The sequence below is a fragment of the Rutidosis leptorrhynchoides genome, chromosome 3 (assembly GCF_046630445.1).
Source record: "Rutidosis leptorrhynchoides isolate AG116_Rl617_1_P2 chromosome 3, CSIRO_AGI_Rlap_v1, whole genome shotgun sequence".
Lineage (NCBI taxonomy): Eukaryota > Viridiplantae > Streptophyta > Magnoliopsida > Asterales > Asteraceae > Rutidosis > Rutidosis leptorrhynchoides.
In genome coordinates, this window is record NC_092335.1 from 658,471,266 (window position 1) to 658,489,941 (window position 18,676).

The following is an 18,676-nucleotide window of genomic DNA, read 5'->3' on the forward strand; positions in this document are numbered from 1 at the left end:
TTCAGGTCGATCCAAAGGTAGACGAACCGGAAATGATTTTTCTACTACAGCTGCGCAATTAAACCCTTACATCAGTTGCTGTAACTTCGAAAAAACATATCTCTCTACGAAATTTTGACCACAATTATAGCTATGAGTCGACAACCCTCAGTTAAAATATCATTGCTATCCAACGGTTAACGAACCCGTTATGAATTTTCTACTGCAGCAGTTTATGAACATCCGAATTTTGCAAACCTCTCCCACAACATAACTTATCGATCCGACCACCAACTCCGTTACCACCGCGAGCCACCATAATAATCTATTCTTAATCATAGACAATTATAATAGATTATATCACGAGTACATAGACCATACCCGCGAGTTCTTCGCGATCAACTAAGTCTTTAGATCTCGATCCATGTTGCACAAACTCTTGATCTATCGTTTGTTCATGCTTTCAACTCGCCATCGCTCCCACTCGAAACCATGAGCTCTTGATACCACTTGTTAGGATTTATTGGACCTAAACAAGATGTATGATTTAATCTAATCACACACCCACGAACGACAAACAAATTAGCTAAAGCAATAAACGACACAGGAATTTAACGTGATTATATCCCAACTCCAAACATGGAGAAGGTTTACTCCACGGGCGCAAATCAGAGAAATTTTCTTATTATTTTCGTGCACACAATTACAATGAGGTTAGGGGTCTATTTATAGTGAAACATTAAAGCTAGCTACTTGTTGAACAAGCTAACTTGTCCTTCAAGCCAAAGACAATCCAAAAATAAAATACTTGTTCCCTAAGTAAAACTTGACTTCCAAGCTAACTTAATCTCCAAGCTAATTTGATTTCTTTTCTTTTATTTAAAGTTTCCATATCTCAACAGAAGATCATTCAAGAGCATGAACATGCAAGAAAGCACAAGGAGACGGAACAAGTGAAGGACGACTTGCTCAACATTTTACTTGATATCACACAAGATGAAAGCATGGAGATTAAGTTAACTTGATTGAACATCAAAACCTTCATCAGGGTAAGATTAGATCACATTAACATTAAAACCTTTTAAAAGATACTCCATCCGTCCGCTAATAAGTGTTTTAAAAGATACTCCATCCCATATATTTTTCGAATTTATAGTTTTTCCTTTGAATTGTTTAAGACACTACTACACCACTAATATATCTTTAGAATTTGTAGTTTTTTTAAGGTAAACATCCACTAAAATAGCATTTAAATATAATTAGTACTGAAAAAAAATTTCACGGCCCCATTGAAATCTGATCCTAAAATCGCCACCGATGATTCGTCATTAATCGAACATATAAGATGACAAAATTGCCCAAATCGTCCCTGTATTTATGATTTTTTTGCCCAAATCGTCCCTGTGTTAACAAAACTGCATAAATCATCCTTAAATGCCTAATAATGTCTCAAATTAGTCCCTGTCTTAACTTTTGTTAAACTCTCCGTTAGTCAAAAATACATGATTGGTCCCTGAAGTTTCTTAAAAGATTGTAACAAAGATCCTCATCATCATCTTCAAGATGAAGCTTTAGTGAAACTTTCAATCTGACTGAATGAAACTTTAAAATTGATTGAACTGAATTGTCATAGATCCGAAGTTAGACCACCTACATAAATTGTGACATGAATTGAGTTGTGCAAACATACAAGATAAAACAGTGGCCATAAGCCAAGCATGCTAAGACTCTGTTGTTTGGAATAACTTTTCGACATCGGCAATCCCCTAACATACAGAAGTTCTTTGTCGATGCGTCGTTTTCTGAAACGACTCCGACTCAATTCCAGAAAACGACAACTTTTTTTTTGTGCATTCTTGACCCAACATAAATGCTTCAAAACCTATTAAAACTTCCGGATTTCATGTTCATACACAATCTAATATACCTTACATGTTTTCTTCAACATTTAGTACTCACAACCCGTACCGACAACAAAAGTGGTAACTTTGGCCCAATTTACACAATGAACGGTTTAAGGCTCAACAGCCCAAACCGATACTAATAGCATGATCCCGGGGACTATCTATCCCCAACCAGAGTCCAATAAGCCGTGAGCAATCCCGCCATGAGCTCAAGCAACGTCTAAATATCTAGTCTAGCAATTAGATATCTACGCATTATCACACCGGTACCTATAAAAAGTAAAACAACGAGAAGTAAGCAAAGCTTAGTGAATGCAATAATTATACATATACATATATAATCCACTTACTTGCAATCACTTACACATACAACGCAAACAGAGCTAGCATCACCAATATCATATAGTCAACAAGTAATATGCTAAACATTAACAACACATAGCAATGTGGATCCATATTCACACAACCCGGGAATGGTACTCGCATTTTCCACCGGTACTCGCATTTCCCGATAACGTTATACCGCGCAAATACAACGTTACTCCCAAGGTGAAGTTAGTGGACCGAGTCAACAGCCACAACCCACCCATCGCACATGTCATGACGAAGTAGTAAAACTACCAACACCATGACACACATATGGCCCCCATCGTACAAAGGGTAGTGAAATCCTCACGCACGGATAACAATATAGTGCAACCTCACGCACGGTTACACTAACCACACCCCACACACAAGCAAATAAATTATATACACATACATATAATTATTCCACTCACCTCGATACACGCGCACATGGCATGTAAGCACGACCTCCATCATCACAACCTAGCAAGAAACCACCTATATAACACATAGGCATAACACACACATCAAAACTTATTCTCTATAAGAGAATTTACCACTACAATCCCTTAACCGAGGGATTACACCTTGCTCGCCAAAACCCGCCCATTTGACATCTAAATGAGCACAACCAATTACCATTTCGGGTGGTAATCTGATGTTATAGCTAAGGGGTATAAAATACTATTAAATTTTAGCAGGAAATACTATTAAATACGATACAATTTTACACAAGATATTTATTTATTTATAGAATGGATATACTTAAACCTTGCTACAACACTTATAGGCAGTGTACCTAATCGTACAGTAGTGTAGTTTTTAGTAAGTCCGGTTCGTTCCACAGGGAATCTTTTTAAACAAAGCTTAACGCTATATTAGTTTACTTTTATAAAAATACAAATATATATATAAGTAATATTATTATTATAAAGGGGGGTTTTTACCGTTTAATGACCGGTTTGTCGATTTTAAAACTTTAGTCGCAGTTAAAACCAAATGTAAAATATTAAAAATAAATACAAGACTTAAATTAAAGCGTAAAGTAAATAACGATAATGAAATTGCGAATAATAAAAGTGCGATAAAATAAACTTGCGATAATTAAAAGTGCAATTAAATACAATAACAATAAATAAAAGTACTATAATTAGAAGTGCAATTAAATATAAAATAAAGGAAATTAAATATGAAATAAAAGAATTATGCTTATTTAAACTTCCGTAATCATGATGTTTGACGTGTTGATTTTAGTTTTATGCCCATGGGTTAATTGTCCTTTGTCCTGGATTATTTAATATGTCCGTCTGGTTTTTGTCCATAACAGTCCATCAGTCATAAATATAAAGTGCGAGTGTCCTCGTCAAATTATCCTTATACCCGAAGTTAAATATTCCAACTAATTGGGGACTTAAACTGTAACAAGATTTTAATACTTTGTTTAATAATTACACCAGGATGTCGACTGCGTGTAACCCAAGGTTTTAATACTTTGTTATCAATTATGTCAAGTGTCCTTGTACATAATTTCACCCCTGTTTTAATAATTCTAGTGGTTATTAATCCATTCCCGTGTCCGGTTAAATGAACGATTATTCGTACATATAAATACCCTGCCCATCGTATCCGATCGAGTGTATATGGTTATTTATAGGGACGTCCAATTGTAAATCTTTATATTAACATTAACAAATTATCATTTAGTTAAACAAATATAAAGCCCATTAATAGCCCATAGTCTAATTTCCACAAGTGTCGTTCTTTTGTCCAAACCCCAATTATGGTACAAAGCCCAATTATCCAATTTTAGTAATTAGCCCAACATCATGATTACTTCGTTTTAAATAAGCATAATAATAACTTAGCTACGAGACATTAAATTAAAAAGGTTGAACATAACTTACAATGATTAAAAATAGCGTAGCGTTACACGGACAGAATTTCGACTTACACCCTTACAACATTTGCTAACATACCCTTATTATTAGAATTAAAATTAAAATTAAAATTAAAATATAATAAATATATATATATATTACGTATATAGATAGAGAGATTGATATTATGGATGGATAAATGGTGCACCAAAGCTCGATTTTTATAGGCCTGTGATCTGGAAAAGATACTCATGCAATCGCATGGATTTATGCCTTCCAGGCCATGCGATCGCATGGCCAGCTGGGGAGAGTCACATTTGGTTGTTTTCTTCTGCCGACGTTTATTTAAATATAATATAATATATATATATTAATTTTAAGAATTAATTATATATTATATTATATTCATATGCATAGTTGACTTGTAATTTTTAGTCCGTTGCGTCGAGCGTTGAGAGTTGACTCTGGTCCCGGTTCCGGATTTTCGAACGTCCTTGCGTACAATTTAATATCTTGTACTTTGCGTTTTGAATCTTGTACTCTTGTAATTTTGAGACGTTTCTTATCAATAATTGGAACCTCTTTGATTGTCTTTTATACTTTTGAGCTTTTTGGTCGTTTGCGTCTTCAATTCGTCGAATCTGCCTTTTGTCTTCACCTTTTATTATTTAAACGAATATCACTTGTAAATAGGACAATTGCAACTAAAAGCTTGTCTTTCTTGAGGAATAATGCTATGAAATATATGTTCGTTTTTGGCATTATCATAATCCTAACTTACTAACAAGTACAATTATAACCAGCATTTCACTAGACCCAAAAAGGGAATTGACCCATTACCACTATAAGTAGTGATGTATGCCCAGTAATACTCTAAAACTATTAGCACTTACACCAAGCCCAAAAATCCTAAACAATTAACCCTTAATCATTAATCACCCATTTGACCCAATCCGGATAGCCCCTTTGTCCCTTAATTCTGACCCATTTCAACACCAATTCAGTAAAGACAAGCTTATTCATTATAAAGTACAGTCAAATACCTTTCCGAATTGTGCTCACACGCCTCAAACAGAGCTACGGAATTAGATACGACATTTACAAAATCATGTTTTGTGCAGATTTTAGTTACCTATGGGTTTAGCATCTTTCAATCCATTTTTAACCCATAACCTTACCCAAAACACCAAATCACTAACATTTGATTAATAACACTATTAAGGATCGATTTTTACTATAAATCATCATTACCTACTTCATTTACAACACTAAAATCATAGATTTTGATTACAATTACCGAAACCTTAATTCATCAAATCTCAATTTCTAAATCATCCATGATGTTTATACATCATGTATGAACTAATTACAACACCCACTTACACAACTAAACATAATTAACAAGAAAACTAAACAAACCAAGATTAGGCTTCTTACCACACTTGATATGGAGGATGATTCCTTAAATTATCTCAACACCCAAAGGCTTAGACTGAAGCGACCCGTTCTAATCCATCCGGACGAAGTCCATATCGATTATAAATGATTCACAAAAGTTGATTACATCGCGAGGTACTTGACCTCTATATGATACATTTTACAAACATTGCATTCGTTTTTAAAAGACAAACTTTCATTTACATTGAAAGTTGACGGCATACATACTCTTTCGTAATATATCCATCTGTAATTGACTTAATAATAATCTTGATGAACTCGATGACTCGAATGCATCGTCTTTTGAAATATGTCATGAATGACTCCAAGTAATATCTCTAAGATGAGCAAATGCACAGCGGAAGATTTCTTTCGTACCTGAGAATAAACATGCTTTAAAGTGTCAACCAAAAGGTTGGTGAGTTCATTAGTTTAACATAAATAATCATTTCCATCATTTTAATAGACCACAAGATTTTCATTTTCAGTTCTCATAAATATACGTCCCATGCATAGAGACAAAAATAATCATTCATATGGTGAACACCTGGTAACCGACATTAACAAGATGCATATAAGAATATCCCCTATCATTCCGGGAAATCCTTCGGACATGATAAAAACAACATCGAAGTACTAAAGCATCCGGTACTTTGGATGGGGTTCGTTAGGCCCAATAGATCTATCTTTAGGATTCGCGTCAATTAGGCGTGCACTAATTCTCAAAATTAGTGATGTTCCATAATTCTTAGGCTACCAAGCAAAAGGGGCATATTCGGCTTCGATCATTCAACCATATAATGTAGTTTCGATTACTTGTGTCTATTTCGTAAAACATTTATAAAAATTGCGCATGTATTCTCAGCCTAAAAATATAAAGGGTAAAAAGGCAAATGAAACTCACCTAATGTATTTTGTAGTAAAAATACATATGACTATATTGAACAATGCAGGGTTGGCCTCAGATTCACGAACCTATATTATTCATTATTTATATTAAAACATGTAATCGTAACTGAACAAATATTTTTATTACGTTTTAATTTATATATTATTCATAGTTAATTTATGTATATATTCAAAATGATTAATATTTATATAGTTATATTAATATGTCCATATTTATATACATAATTGTTTAATGTTACATTTAAAAAATCGATAGTTGTCATTTGTAAGTATTTTTATGAATAATCTTAATAGGTTTGGTATATATAGTTATGTGAAATTTAATTATAATTATAGTACATGTAATAAGTATATTTAATGTTCAAAATATTTATTCACTAAAATGATAGTTTTGATAATAATGATTTATTAATAATAATAATAAGGATAACTTTATTTAAAATGATGATACTAGTAATAAGAGTGATAATGATAATATTTAGTAATAATAATAATGATAAGTTATTTTATTTTTACAACAATATTGATAATATTATCTAATACCTATAATGAATAGTAATAACACTAATATTAAAGATAATGATGATAGGTTGTATTGTTTTCCTAATAATGATAATAATAATCATAATCATAATAATAATGATAATACTAATAATAATAATTATAATGATAATACTAATATTCATAATGATAATACTAGTATTATTAGTAATACATTTAATAATAATAATACTAGGAACAACATTAGTAATAACAATAATAAAGATAATAATAATCATAATAATAATAATAATAAATAATAAATAATAATAATAATGATAATGATAGTAAAAATAATAAGGAAATTGAATGACTACCTCAAAAGGAGCTTTAAAAAAAAATATTGTAGTGAACCAGACTCGAACTTCCGACCTCTCGGTTACCCATCACCTCCTTAAACCGTCTGGGCTGATGCTCGTTTTCTGATTATATTAGTAAACCATTTATATTTATATTGATTATCTTTCTGATTACCTTTCATCTTCCTCTTAAAAAAAAAAAAAAAAAAAAAAAACACGATCGACCAATGGTAAATATTAACAGCGAATAAAAGGAACTAGTTGGGTTTTAGGAATTTCAAACGAATAGAAACAGACTGTTGTGACTTATATAGATTATCAGAAAAGAAAAAGTAATTTAAATCAAACACAGTTTCGTTAAAGAATAAGATGAACACAAAATTTGATTTAAAAATTAGAACATTTTTAGACTATGATTACAACATGAAATGCGGAGTATATCATTTATAAAAACTTCTGAGACAATCAATTGATCCTAAAAATTCAAAACAAAATCAAATTTCTCAATGAACAAATTCTTTGACTTTTTATATCGACACTTTGACTCCAGAATTCGTCTTCGTTTCTAAGAATTGGAATCTGAGAATTTACATAAAGTTTGATTGAAATATTCCTAACATAACTACATTTAAAGATTTTGTAATTTAACTCAAATTCAAAGTATTTGATTTAAAGTTGCACGTACAGAGTTTGTTTGCTGGGTGTTCTTCAATAATTGATTTAATTCGAAAATTGAGACTTTGTATAAGGTAATTGTAGTGGTTAAAGGGTAATGTGGGTTTGTTGATAACACTCAGCACCGAATTGTACCAATTATTAATCCAATTCGATCGACGGCAATTTCTTCTCCAAGGACAGAAAAAAATAATAAAAACTAAAAAGTTGAAAACGATATTCAACAGATTTTGTTGTATCTGATATAGAGTTTTCTGAATGGTACGATTTGATGACATAAAAATCAATTCTCCACAGCTTGACAACGATCTGAAACTGAATACAGGATACGTTCATAATTGCAGCTATATATGTATATTACAGTATTTGTATCTATATATAATTGTATCTGTATTTTTATAACTTATAAATAAATCTGCATCTGATTCTGTATTTTAAACGTAAAAAAAAAATATGTTAATAAATTATAATGCTGTTAATAATTTAGTAAAAATGATAATAGAGTTAATATTAAAGATATTAATAATAATAATATCAATATAATACTAATAATAAAAATAATCATATTAATAACCTAAATCATTATTATAATAATGATAATTTAGTATTAACAATAAATAATAATAATAATAGTGCTTATATTATTAATGAATATAATAATATTAGAAATTTTATCATATTATTTTTATCAATTTTTATGTCTAGTAGCATTAATAATACTTATATTAATATTAAAATGAATATTATAACAATAATGAAGTAATGATAATAATATTAGTATAACAACTATATTCTTCTTGAAACCACATTTAATATATATATATTACAATTCATTAACCATGTAAATATTTAATAATTATATAATACATTATATGATAATATTCATTTAATATTTAATGTGCATGTATTTTATATTTTACAATATAATCATAATTACAAATAGAAATCATATATAGATTTATATATAAATACAACTATATATACAATTATGTTTTTAAATATTAAGTAGATATTAATTATATAAATTAGACAATTAAACTTAAAGTATAACATTATACATGTATTACTTTGATAACGTTGATAGTTATATTTAATATACTCTATGTATTCAAAATAACAAATTTTAGTTAGTTAAAGTTATTTCTCATAGTAACTAAATTACATAATAGTTCGTTAATATATTTATTATAGTTATTTATTTATAATTACATTTCTGTTTACAATTATAGGTTCGTGAATCGTCGAACTAGTCAAAAGGTCAATTGAATATATGAACATAGTTCCAAAGTTTTTGAGACTCAACATTACAGACTTTGCTTATCGAGTCATAACACATATCAAGATTAAGTTTAAATTTGGTTAGAAATTTCCGGGTCGTCACAGTACCTACCCGTTAAAGAAATTTCATCCCGAAATTTAAGTGGAATGGTCATGGATGACAATACGTATGTTTTCATGACGCATAAGAGTTGATAAATAGAGTTTTATTACCATAGAGTAAAATGGATAAAATAATTTGATTACTCGAAGAGTATGAGTGAAGCTATCACAAAAGAGTGAAATGAGTAAATGCAAATTCGATTTATCGATGACATAGTCACGATTGATTTCCGGAAATCAAGGAATTAAAGAAATTTTTTGAAATCTATAAGATCTGATTCTTCGAGATTTAAGGGATTTAAGATCTCTTTAATTAAATGCGGTCATCTTGCCTCGATTACTCTGTCTGATATTCCCACTATAAATTAAACTCTTCCGTTCCATTATTCTCACCATTCCTATACTTTCTTTCTTAGTTCATACTTTCAAAGGATTGTGAAAATGCCTAATTCAGTTCTAATCCTTGATATTTTCCTAATTATTATTTCTGTCACCCTTCTTTTCAATCTTCTACCAGAAAAATCTGTTTACTTTTACTATTACCTTGGGGTGATACTATTCTTAATTCTACCGTGTCTTTATATTGCTATTCGTATTAATATCCACAGTTTGTAACCTCCGTGTTGTTATTGGGCTTTATATTTTCTCTTATATTTTGGAGTTCTTTGCCTTTTTATTCTCCTCTCGACCTCTAGTAAAGCGAGTAATGGTCCAAAATTTGTAAGTATGGAGTTTCGAATGAATTTAATGTTCTAAAGAAGAAAGAACTTAAGAGCACGAGTTGATTTGTCAAATTACTAGAATACCTCGAAAAAGACCGAATCATCAAGAAAAATATTTTCTTGATATGTTTAGAGATTAGATATAATGTAAGAGTCGTGTAACATGGCACATAATGATGTTATGTCTGTGAATCATCACGTTCCATTTAGAAACTCAGCATGACTTACTGTAATATAATCACGTTGATCAAGTGTCATTATATTATATAAACTCATGCATCAGTTCCCAACACTACTTCAATAACATTCATATTTTAAGCTCAAAAGTTTACAGAATATAGAAACTAACAGTTTCTATATGATGTAACACTGATAGTATGAAGAGATTAATGATTTCAGATAAGAATAGTTATGAAAATATCTTCAGAAATATGGAGGATATTTATAATGAAAGATACGATGATATTTTGGAATTTCTAATAAAGAAGGATGGTGAAGAAAATTTGTCCGCAAGAGTTTGGAGTCAGAAGCAAGATATTCGCTAAAGATTTCATCAGAAACAGATTCATCAGGATTCTTAATGTACAAGTTTATTCCTTGTGATTTGTTCAGAGACTCCTTCGTAGTTTGCTCCATCAGTTTTTCAGTTTCAAACTTTTTCTGAGCTTTGCCAACATACAATTCTTTATCATCAACTTTTGGCTGTTGAGGTTGTTTACAGTTTTTGATGCTTCATTCAACTTTTCAAAATTCAGAGTATTAATTTGCAGAATGGGTGCTTTTCAGAATTTCAGAATGGAAGATCATAGTTCTAAGAGATAAATATTATATGGATACATATAACTGTTGATGTGGAAACGTTGCGAGACTCACAATACAGATTTGCTGATTCCCGGTAATTGGTATGGCAATTCTTGTTACAAGATGCGGATGAGTACATGATGAGACTTCAATAGATAAATATAGTGATTTGTCGGAGGGATTTAAACCAAGGAGCGACGAGGTTGCTGGTACATCTGCTGGTAATATGGTAGAATATAAAAGGTTCTCCGGTAACAATAAAAGAGCACACATATGTATCAAGGTTATAATAAGGTTGTTTCGAATGAAAAATCGAAGTTGACTTCTTGGAGCTGTGAAAAAATTGGCTAATTTGGAAAAAGTTTGCAAAGTTATTTTCGGTAATAATAACGCTAAAGGAATTAGCACAGCTACGCGTTAAACGTTTATTCAATTTTTGAGAGTTTTCAGGTGCATAACTATACGCATCAATCTTTTCTTTCTGTAGATGAAGTGTGGTTGGTTCATCCTCTCGATTGAGGTGTTTTCAAGAATCATGAAAGGTTTGAACGCAGATTGTAATCGTCGAGATACAAATGAGGTTTAAGATGAAATCAAGTGGAAAAGTTGAAGAAATGTTTAGTTTCATATGTTATAATCAATATTTTAATTCATTTTAATTGTCCAATGTCATTAGTCCACAGTCGATAGTCCACAGTTAACAGTCCAATAATTCATATATAATTTAATATATAATATTCGAATTAATTAATACGTATCGTGACTCGTGTACATGTCTCAGACTCGATCACAACTCAAATTATATATATTATTTGAGAATCAACCTCAACCCTGTATAGCTAACTCTATCATTACTGCATATAGAGTGTCTATGGTTATTCCAAATAATATATATAGATGCGTCGATATGATATGTCAAAACCTTGTATACGTGTCCCGATATTTAAAATGCGTAAATAACAGTATTTAAATGACGATAAATAAAGTGCGTAAAATAAATAACAGAAATTAAATGATGATAAATAAAATAGCGAGAATATAAATTGGGATAAATAAACTGCGATAAATAAATTGCGATAATAAAAATGTAATAAGGAATTAACAGTTAGCTAGGAACAGTTAGCTAGGATTTTGTTAGCGTGGATTCTTAACAAAATTTTCTCATGGTTAATTTGTTTGTTTCTAACAAATTTTATTTTGTCCAATATTTTCTTCATTATGCCACTTGTCGGATTCTGATAAGTCAAAATCCAAATATGAAATTGAATGAAAAGGGTTATTCTGCGGTGAACGGATACGTATATCTGTGGATGTAGGTAGGATAGTAAATGACTGTTGAGTCAGATTGGAAGAATGTACAGTATAACATATTAATGTGGAATCTAAATATTCCTCGGGTATTACCTACCCGTTAAAATATTTTCACCATTAACAGTTTGTACAAAAGAATTTTTAATTACAATCTTTGTAAAAATATACTTACATATATATTTTCTTCAGATGTAATCATGGATTTAATGAGTCAATATGATATTAAACTCATTTGATTTACCATTAGAACAAGAATATATAATCTCTAAAACATTAGAGATTACATAATCGTCATATAGAACGAAGATAAATGATATAGAACGTCATGTAGGATGATGATTATGCTCGAGGTATAGGATGAGATGTTGAGGCATGGATTATTGATGGTACTGGTGCTATTATTGATGGTACTGTTGGTGCCGGTGATGTTGTTGAAGCTGGTAAATTTTGCACCATATTCTTCAAATTGATTACTCGAGCGCGAAGCTCATTGACTTCTTCGATTACTCCAGGATGATTGTCGGTAAGAACGAGCGAATGAATAAGGTTTAGAATTTTAGATAGAATATAATCGTGGCGTGGTATTCGGGAAATGAGGGTGAAAATGGTGTTTCAGACTGGTTCGCCGGTAAGTGCTTCGGATTTTCCGTCAAGAGGTGAATTCGGTTGGTGGAAAGGATCGCCTTTTCACGTCTCCATTGATTAAGTCGACTACGAACTCATCAGATGAATTGGGATGGATGATTGGTTGATTCATTCTGGTGACACTGCTTTCGGAGCTTAGGTGAAACTCCATATCGGAATAGCTGTCGGAATCCGAGGAATTCGAACTAGTTGAGGGATTCATCTCGTACGATCAGATGAAGGATTTTTGATAAGAAATAGATTATATGATATAGATTAGTACCCTGCAATACATAATTTACATATGCATATATAATACTAAAATCCCATAAGTTACGGAGGAATCTATGGAAGCTATCAAGACAAGTCTACAGTAACAGATACGCCAAGATATGAATTTTTGTCTATACACTATTCATGCAATCAATGCAGTAAAATGTGTCTAGACTAAGAATAATAGGCAGATAATTTCCTAAGGATGATAAGCAGATGATTTCCGACTAGAAATGATAAGTAAAACTTTTGACATGCAGACACGGTCGAAGTCCAGACTCATTAATGCATCCTAACGACTATCAGTTAGACACACTAATACAAGACCTGGTTCGCTAAGACCACCGCTCTGATACCAACTGAAGCGACCCGTCCTAATCCATCCGGACGAAGTCCATATCGATTATAAACGATTCACAACAGTTGATTACATCGCGAGGTACTTGACCTCTATATGATACATTTTACAAACATTGCATTCGTTTTTAAAAGACAAACTTTCATTTACATTGAAAGTTGACGGTGAAATGTCCCGTTCTTATTGATTAAAAACGTTCCATATTAATTGATTTCGTTGCGAGGTTTTGACCTCTATATGAGACGTTTTTCAAAGACTGCATTCATTTTAAAATAAACCATAACCTTTATTTCATCAATAAAGGTTTAAAAAGCTTTACGTAGATTATCAAATAATGATAATCTAAAATATCCTGTTTACACACGACCATTACATAATGGTTTACAATACAAATATGTTACAACAAAATAAGTTTCTTGAATGCAGTTTTTACACAATATCATACAAGCATGGACTCCAAATCTCGTCCTTATTTAAGTATGCGACAGCGGAAGCTCTTAATAATCACCTGAGAATAAACATGCTTAAAACGTCAACAAAAATGTTGGTGAGTTATAGGTTTAACCTATATATATCAAATCATAATAATAGACCACAAGATTTCATATTTCAATACACATCCCATACATAGAGATAAAAATCATTCATATGGTGAACACCTGGTAACCGACATTAACAAGATGCATATATAAGAATATCCCCATCATTCCGGGACACCCTTCGGATATGATATAAATTTCGAAGTACTAAAGCATCTGGTACTTTGGATGGGGCTTGTTGGGCCCGATAGATCTATCTTTAGGATTCGCGTCAATTAGGGTGTCTGTTCCCTAATTCTTAGATTACCAGACTTAATAAAAAGGGGCATATTCGATTTCGATAATTCAACCATAGAATGTAGTTTCACGTACTTGTGTCTATTTTGTAAATTATTTATAAAACCTGCATGTATTCTCATCCCAAAAATATTAGATTTTAAAAGTGGGACTATAACTCACTTTCACAGATTTTTACTTCGTCGGGAAGTAAGACTTGGCCACTGGTTGATTCACGAACCTATAACAATATATACATATATATCAAAGTATGTTCAAAATATATTTACAACACTTTTAATATATTTTGATGTTTTAAGTTTATTAAGTCAGCTGTCCTCGTTAGTAACCTACAACTAGTTGTCCACAGTTAGATGTACAGAAATAAATCGATAAATATTATCTTGAATCAATCCACGACCCAGTGTATACGTATCTCAGTATTGATCACAACTCAAACTATATATATTTTGGAATCAACCTCAACCCTGTATAGCTAACTCCAACATTCACATATAGAGTGTCTATGGTTGTTCCGAAATATATATAGATGTGTCGACATGATAGGTCGAAATATTGTATACGTGTCTATGGTATCTCAAGATTACATAATATATAATACAAGTTGATTAAGTTATGGTTGGAATAGATTTGTTACCAATTTTCACGTAGCTAAAATGAGAAAAATTATCCAATCTTGTTTTACCCATAACTTCTTCATTTTAAATCCGTTTTGAGTGAATCAAATTGCTATGGTTTCATATTGAACTCTATTTTATGAATCTAAACAGAAAAAGTATAGGTTTATAGTCGGAAAAATAAGTTACAAGTCATTTTTGTAAAGGTAGTCATTTCAGTCGAAAGAACGACGTCTAGATGACCATTTTAGAAAACATACTTTCACTTTGAGTTTAACCATAATTTTTGGATATAGTTTCATGTTCATAATAACAATCATTTTTTCAGAATAACAACTTTTAAATCAAAGTTTATCATAGTTTTTAATTAACTAACCCAAAACAGCCCGCGGTGTTACTACGACGGCGTAAATCCGGTTTTACGGTGTTTTTCGTGTTTTCAGGTTTTAAATCATTAAGTTAGCATATCATATAGATATAGAACATGTGTTTAGTTGATTTTAAAAGTCAAGTTAGAAGGATTAACTTTTGTTTACGAACAAGTTTAGAATTAACTAAACTATGTTCTAGTGATTACAAGTTTAAACCTTTGAATAAGATAGCTTTATATGTATGAATCGAATGATGTTATGAACATCATTACTACCTTAAGTTCCTTGGATAAACCTACTGGAAAAGAGAAAAATGGATCTAGCTTCAACGGATCCTTGGATGGCTCGAAGTTCTTGAAGCAGAATCATGACACGAAAACAAGTTCAAGTAAGATCATCACTTGAAATAAGATTGTTATAGTTATAGAAATTGAACCAAAGTTTGAATATGATTATTACCTTGTATTAGAATGATAACCTACTGTAAGAAACAAAGATTTCTTGAGGTTGGATGATCACCTTACAAGATTGGAAGTGAGCTAGCAAACTTGAAAGTATTCTTGATTTTATGTAACTAGAACTTGTAGAATATATGAAGAACACTTAGAACTTGAAGATAGAACTTGAGAGAGATCAATTAGATGAAGAAAATTGAAGAATGAAAGTGTTTGTAGGTGTTTTTGGTCGTTGGTGTATGGATTAGATATAAAGGATATGTAATTTTGTTTTCATGTAAATAAGTCATGAATGATTACTCATATTTTTGTAATTTTATGAGATATTTCATGCTAGTTGCCAAATGATGGTTCCCAAATGTGTTAGGTGACTCACATGGGCTGCTAAGAGCTGATCATTGGAGTGTATATACCAATAGTACATACATCTAAAAGGTGTGTATTGTACGAGTACGAATACGGGTGCATACGAGTAGAATTGTTGATGAAACTGAACGAGGATGTAATTGTAAGCATTTTTGTTAAGTAAAAGTATTTTGATAAGTGTATTGAAGTCTTTCAAAAGTGTATAAATACATATTAAAACACTACATGTATATACATTTTAACTGAGTCGTTAAGTCATCGTTAGTCGTTACATGTAAGTGTTGTTTTGAAACCTTTAGGTTAACGATCTTGTTAAATGTTGTTAACCCAATGTTTATAATATCAAATGAGATTTTAAATTATTATATTATCATGATATTATCATGTATGAATATCTCTTAATATGATATATATACATTAAATGTCTTTACAACGATAATCGTTACATATATGTCTCGTTTAAAAATCATTAAGTTAGTAGTCTTGTTTTTACATATGTAGTTCATTGTTAATGAAATGTCCCGTTCTTATTGATTAAAAACGTTCCATATTAATTGATTTCGTTGCGAGGTTTTGACCTCTATATGAGACGTTTTTCAAAGACTGCATTCATTTTAAAACAAACCATAACCTTTATTTCATCAATAAAGGTTTAAAAAGCTTTACGTAGATTATCAAATAATGATAATCTAAAATATCCTGTTTACACACGACCATTACATAATGGTTTACAATACAAATATGTTACAACAAAATAAGTTTCTTGAATGCAGTTTTTACACAATATCATACAAGCATGGACTCCAAATCTCGTCCTTATTTAAGTATGCGACAACGGAAGCTCTTAATAATCACCTGAGAATAAACATGCTTAAAACGTCAACAAAAATGTTGGTGAGTTATAGGTTTAACCTATATATATCAAATCATAATAATAGACCACAAGATTTCATATTTCAATACACATCCCATACATAGAGATAAAAATCATTCATATGGTGAACACCTGGTAACCGACATTAACAAGATGCATATATAAGAATATCCCCATCATTTCGGGACACCCTTCGGATATGATATAAATTTCGAAGTACTAAAGCATCCGGTACTTTGGATGGGGTTTGTTGGGCCCGATAGATCTATCTTTAGGATTCGCGTTAATTAGGGTGTCTGTTCCCTAATTGTTAGATTACCGGACTTAATAAAAAGGGGCATATTCTATTTCGATAATTCAACATAGAATGTAGTTTCACGTACTTGTGTCTATTTTGTAAATCATTTATAAAACCTGCATGTATTTTCATCCCAAAAATATTAGATTTTAAAAGTGGGACTATAACTCACTTTCACAGATTTTTACTTCGTCGGGAAGTAAGACTTGGCCACTGGTTGATTCACGAACCTATAACAATATATACATATATATCAAAGTATGTTCAAAATATATTTACAACACTTTTAATATATTTTGATGTTTTAAGTTTATTAAGTCAGCTGTCCTCGTTAGTAACCTACAACTAGTTGTCCACAGTTAGATGTACAGAAATAAATCGATAAATATTATCTTGAATCAATCCACGACCCAGTGTATACGTATCTCAGTATTGATCACAACTCAAACTATATATATTTTGGAATCAACCTCAACCTTGTATAGCTAACTCCAACATTCACATATAGAGTGTCTATGGTTGTTCCGAAATATATATAGATGTGTCGACATGATAGGTCGAAACATTGTATACGTGTCTATGGTATCTCAAGATTACATAATATACAATACAAGTTGATTAAGTTATGGTTGGAATAGATTTGTTACCAATTTTCACGTAGCTAAAATGAGAAAAATTATCCAATCTTGTTTTACCCATAACTTCTTCATTTTAAATCCGTTTTGAGTGAATCAAATTGCTATGGTTTCATATTGAACTCTATTTTATGAATCTAAACAGAAAAAGTATAGGTTTATAGTCGGAAAAATAAGTTACAAGTCATTTTTGTAAAGGTAGTCATTTCAGTCGAAAGAACGACGTCTAGATGACCATTTTAGAAAACATACTTCCACTTTGAGTTTAACAATAATTTTTGGATATAGTTTCATGTTCATAATAAAAATCATTTTCTCAGAATAACAACTTTTAAATCAAAGTTTATCATAGTTTTTAATTAACTAACCCAAAACAGCCCGCGGTGTTACTACGACGGCGTAAATCCGGTTTTACGATATTTTTCGTGTTTCCAGGTTTTAAATCATTAAGTTAGCATATCATACAGATATAGAACATGTGTTTAGTTGATTTTAAAAGTCAAGTTAGAAGGATTAACTTTTGTTTGCGAACAAATTTAGAATTAACTAAACTATGTTCTAGTGATTACAAGTTTAAACCTTCGAATAAGATAGCTTTATATGTATGAATTGAATGATGTTATGAACATCATTACTACCTTAAGTTCCTTGGATAAACCTACTGGAAAAGTGAAAAATGGATCTAGCTTCAACGGATCCTTGGATGGCTCGAAGTTCTTGAAGCAGAATCATGACACGAAAACAAGTTCAAGTAAGATCATCACTTGAAATAAGATTGTTATAGTTATAG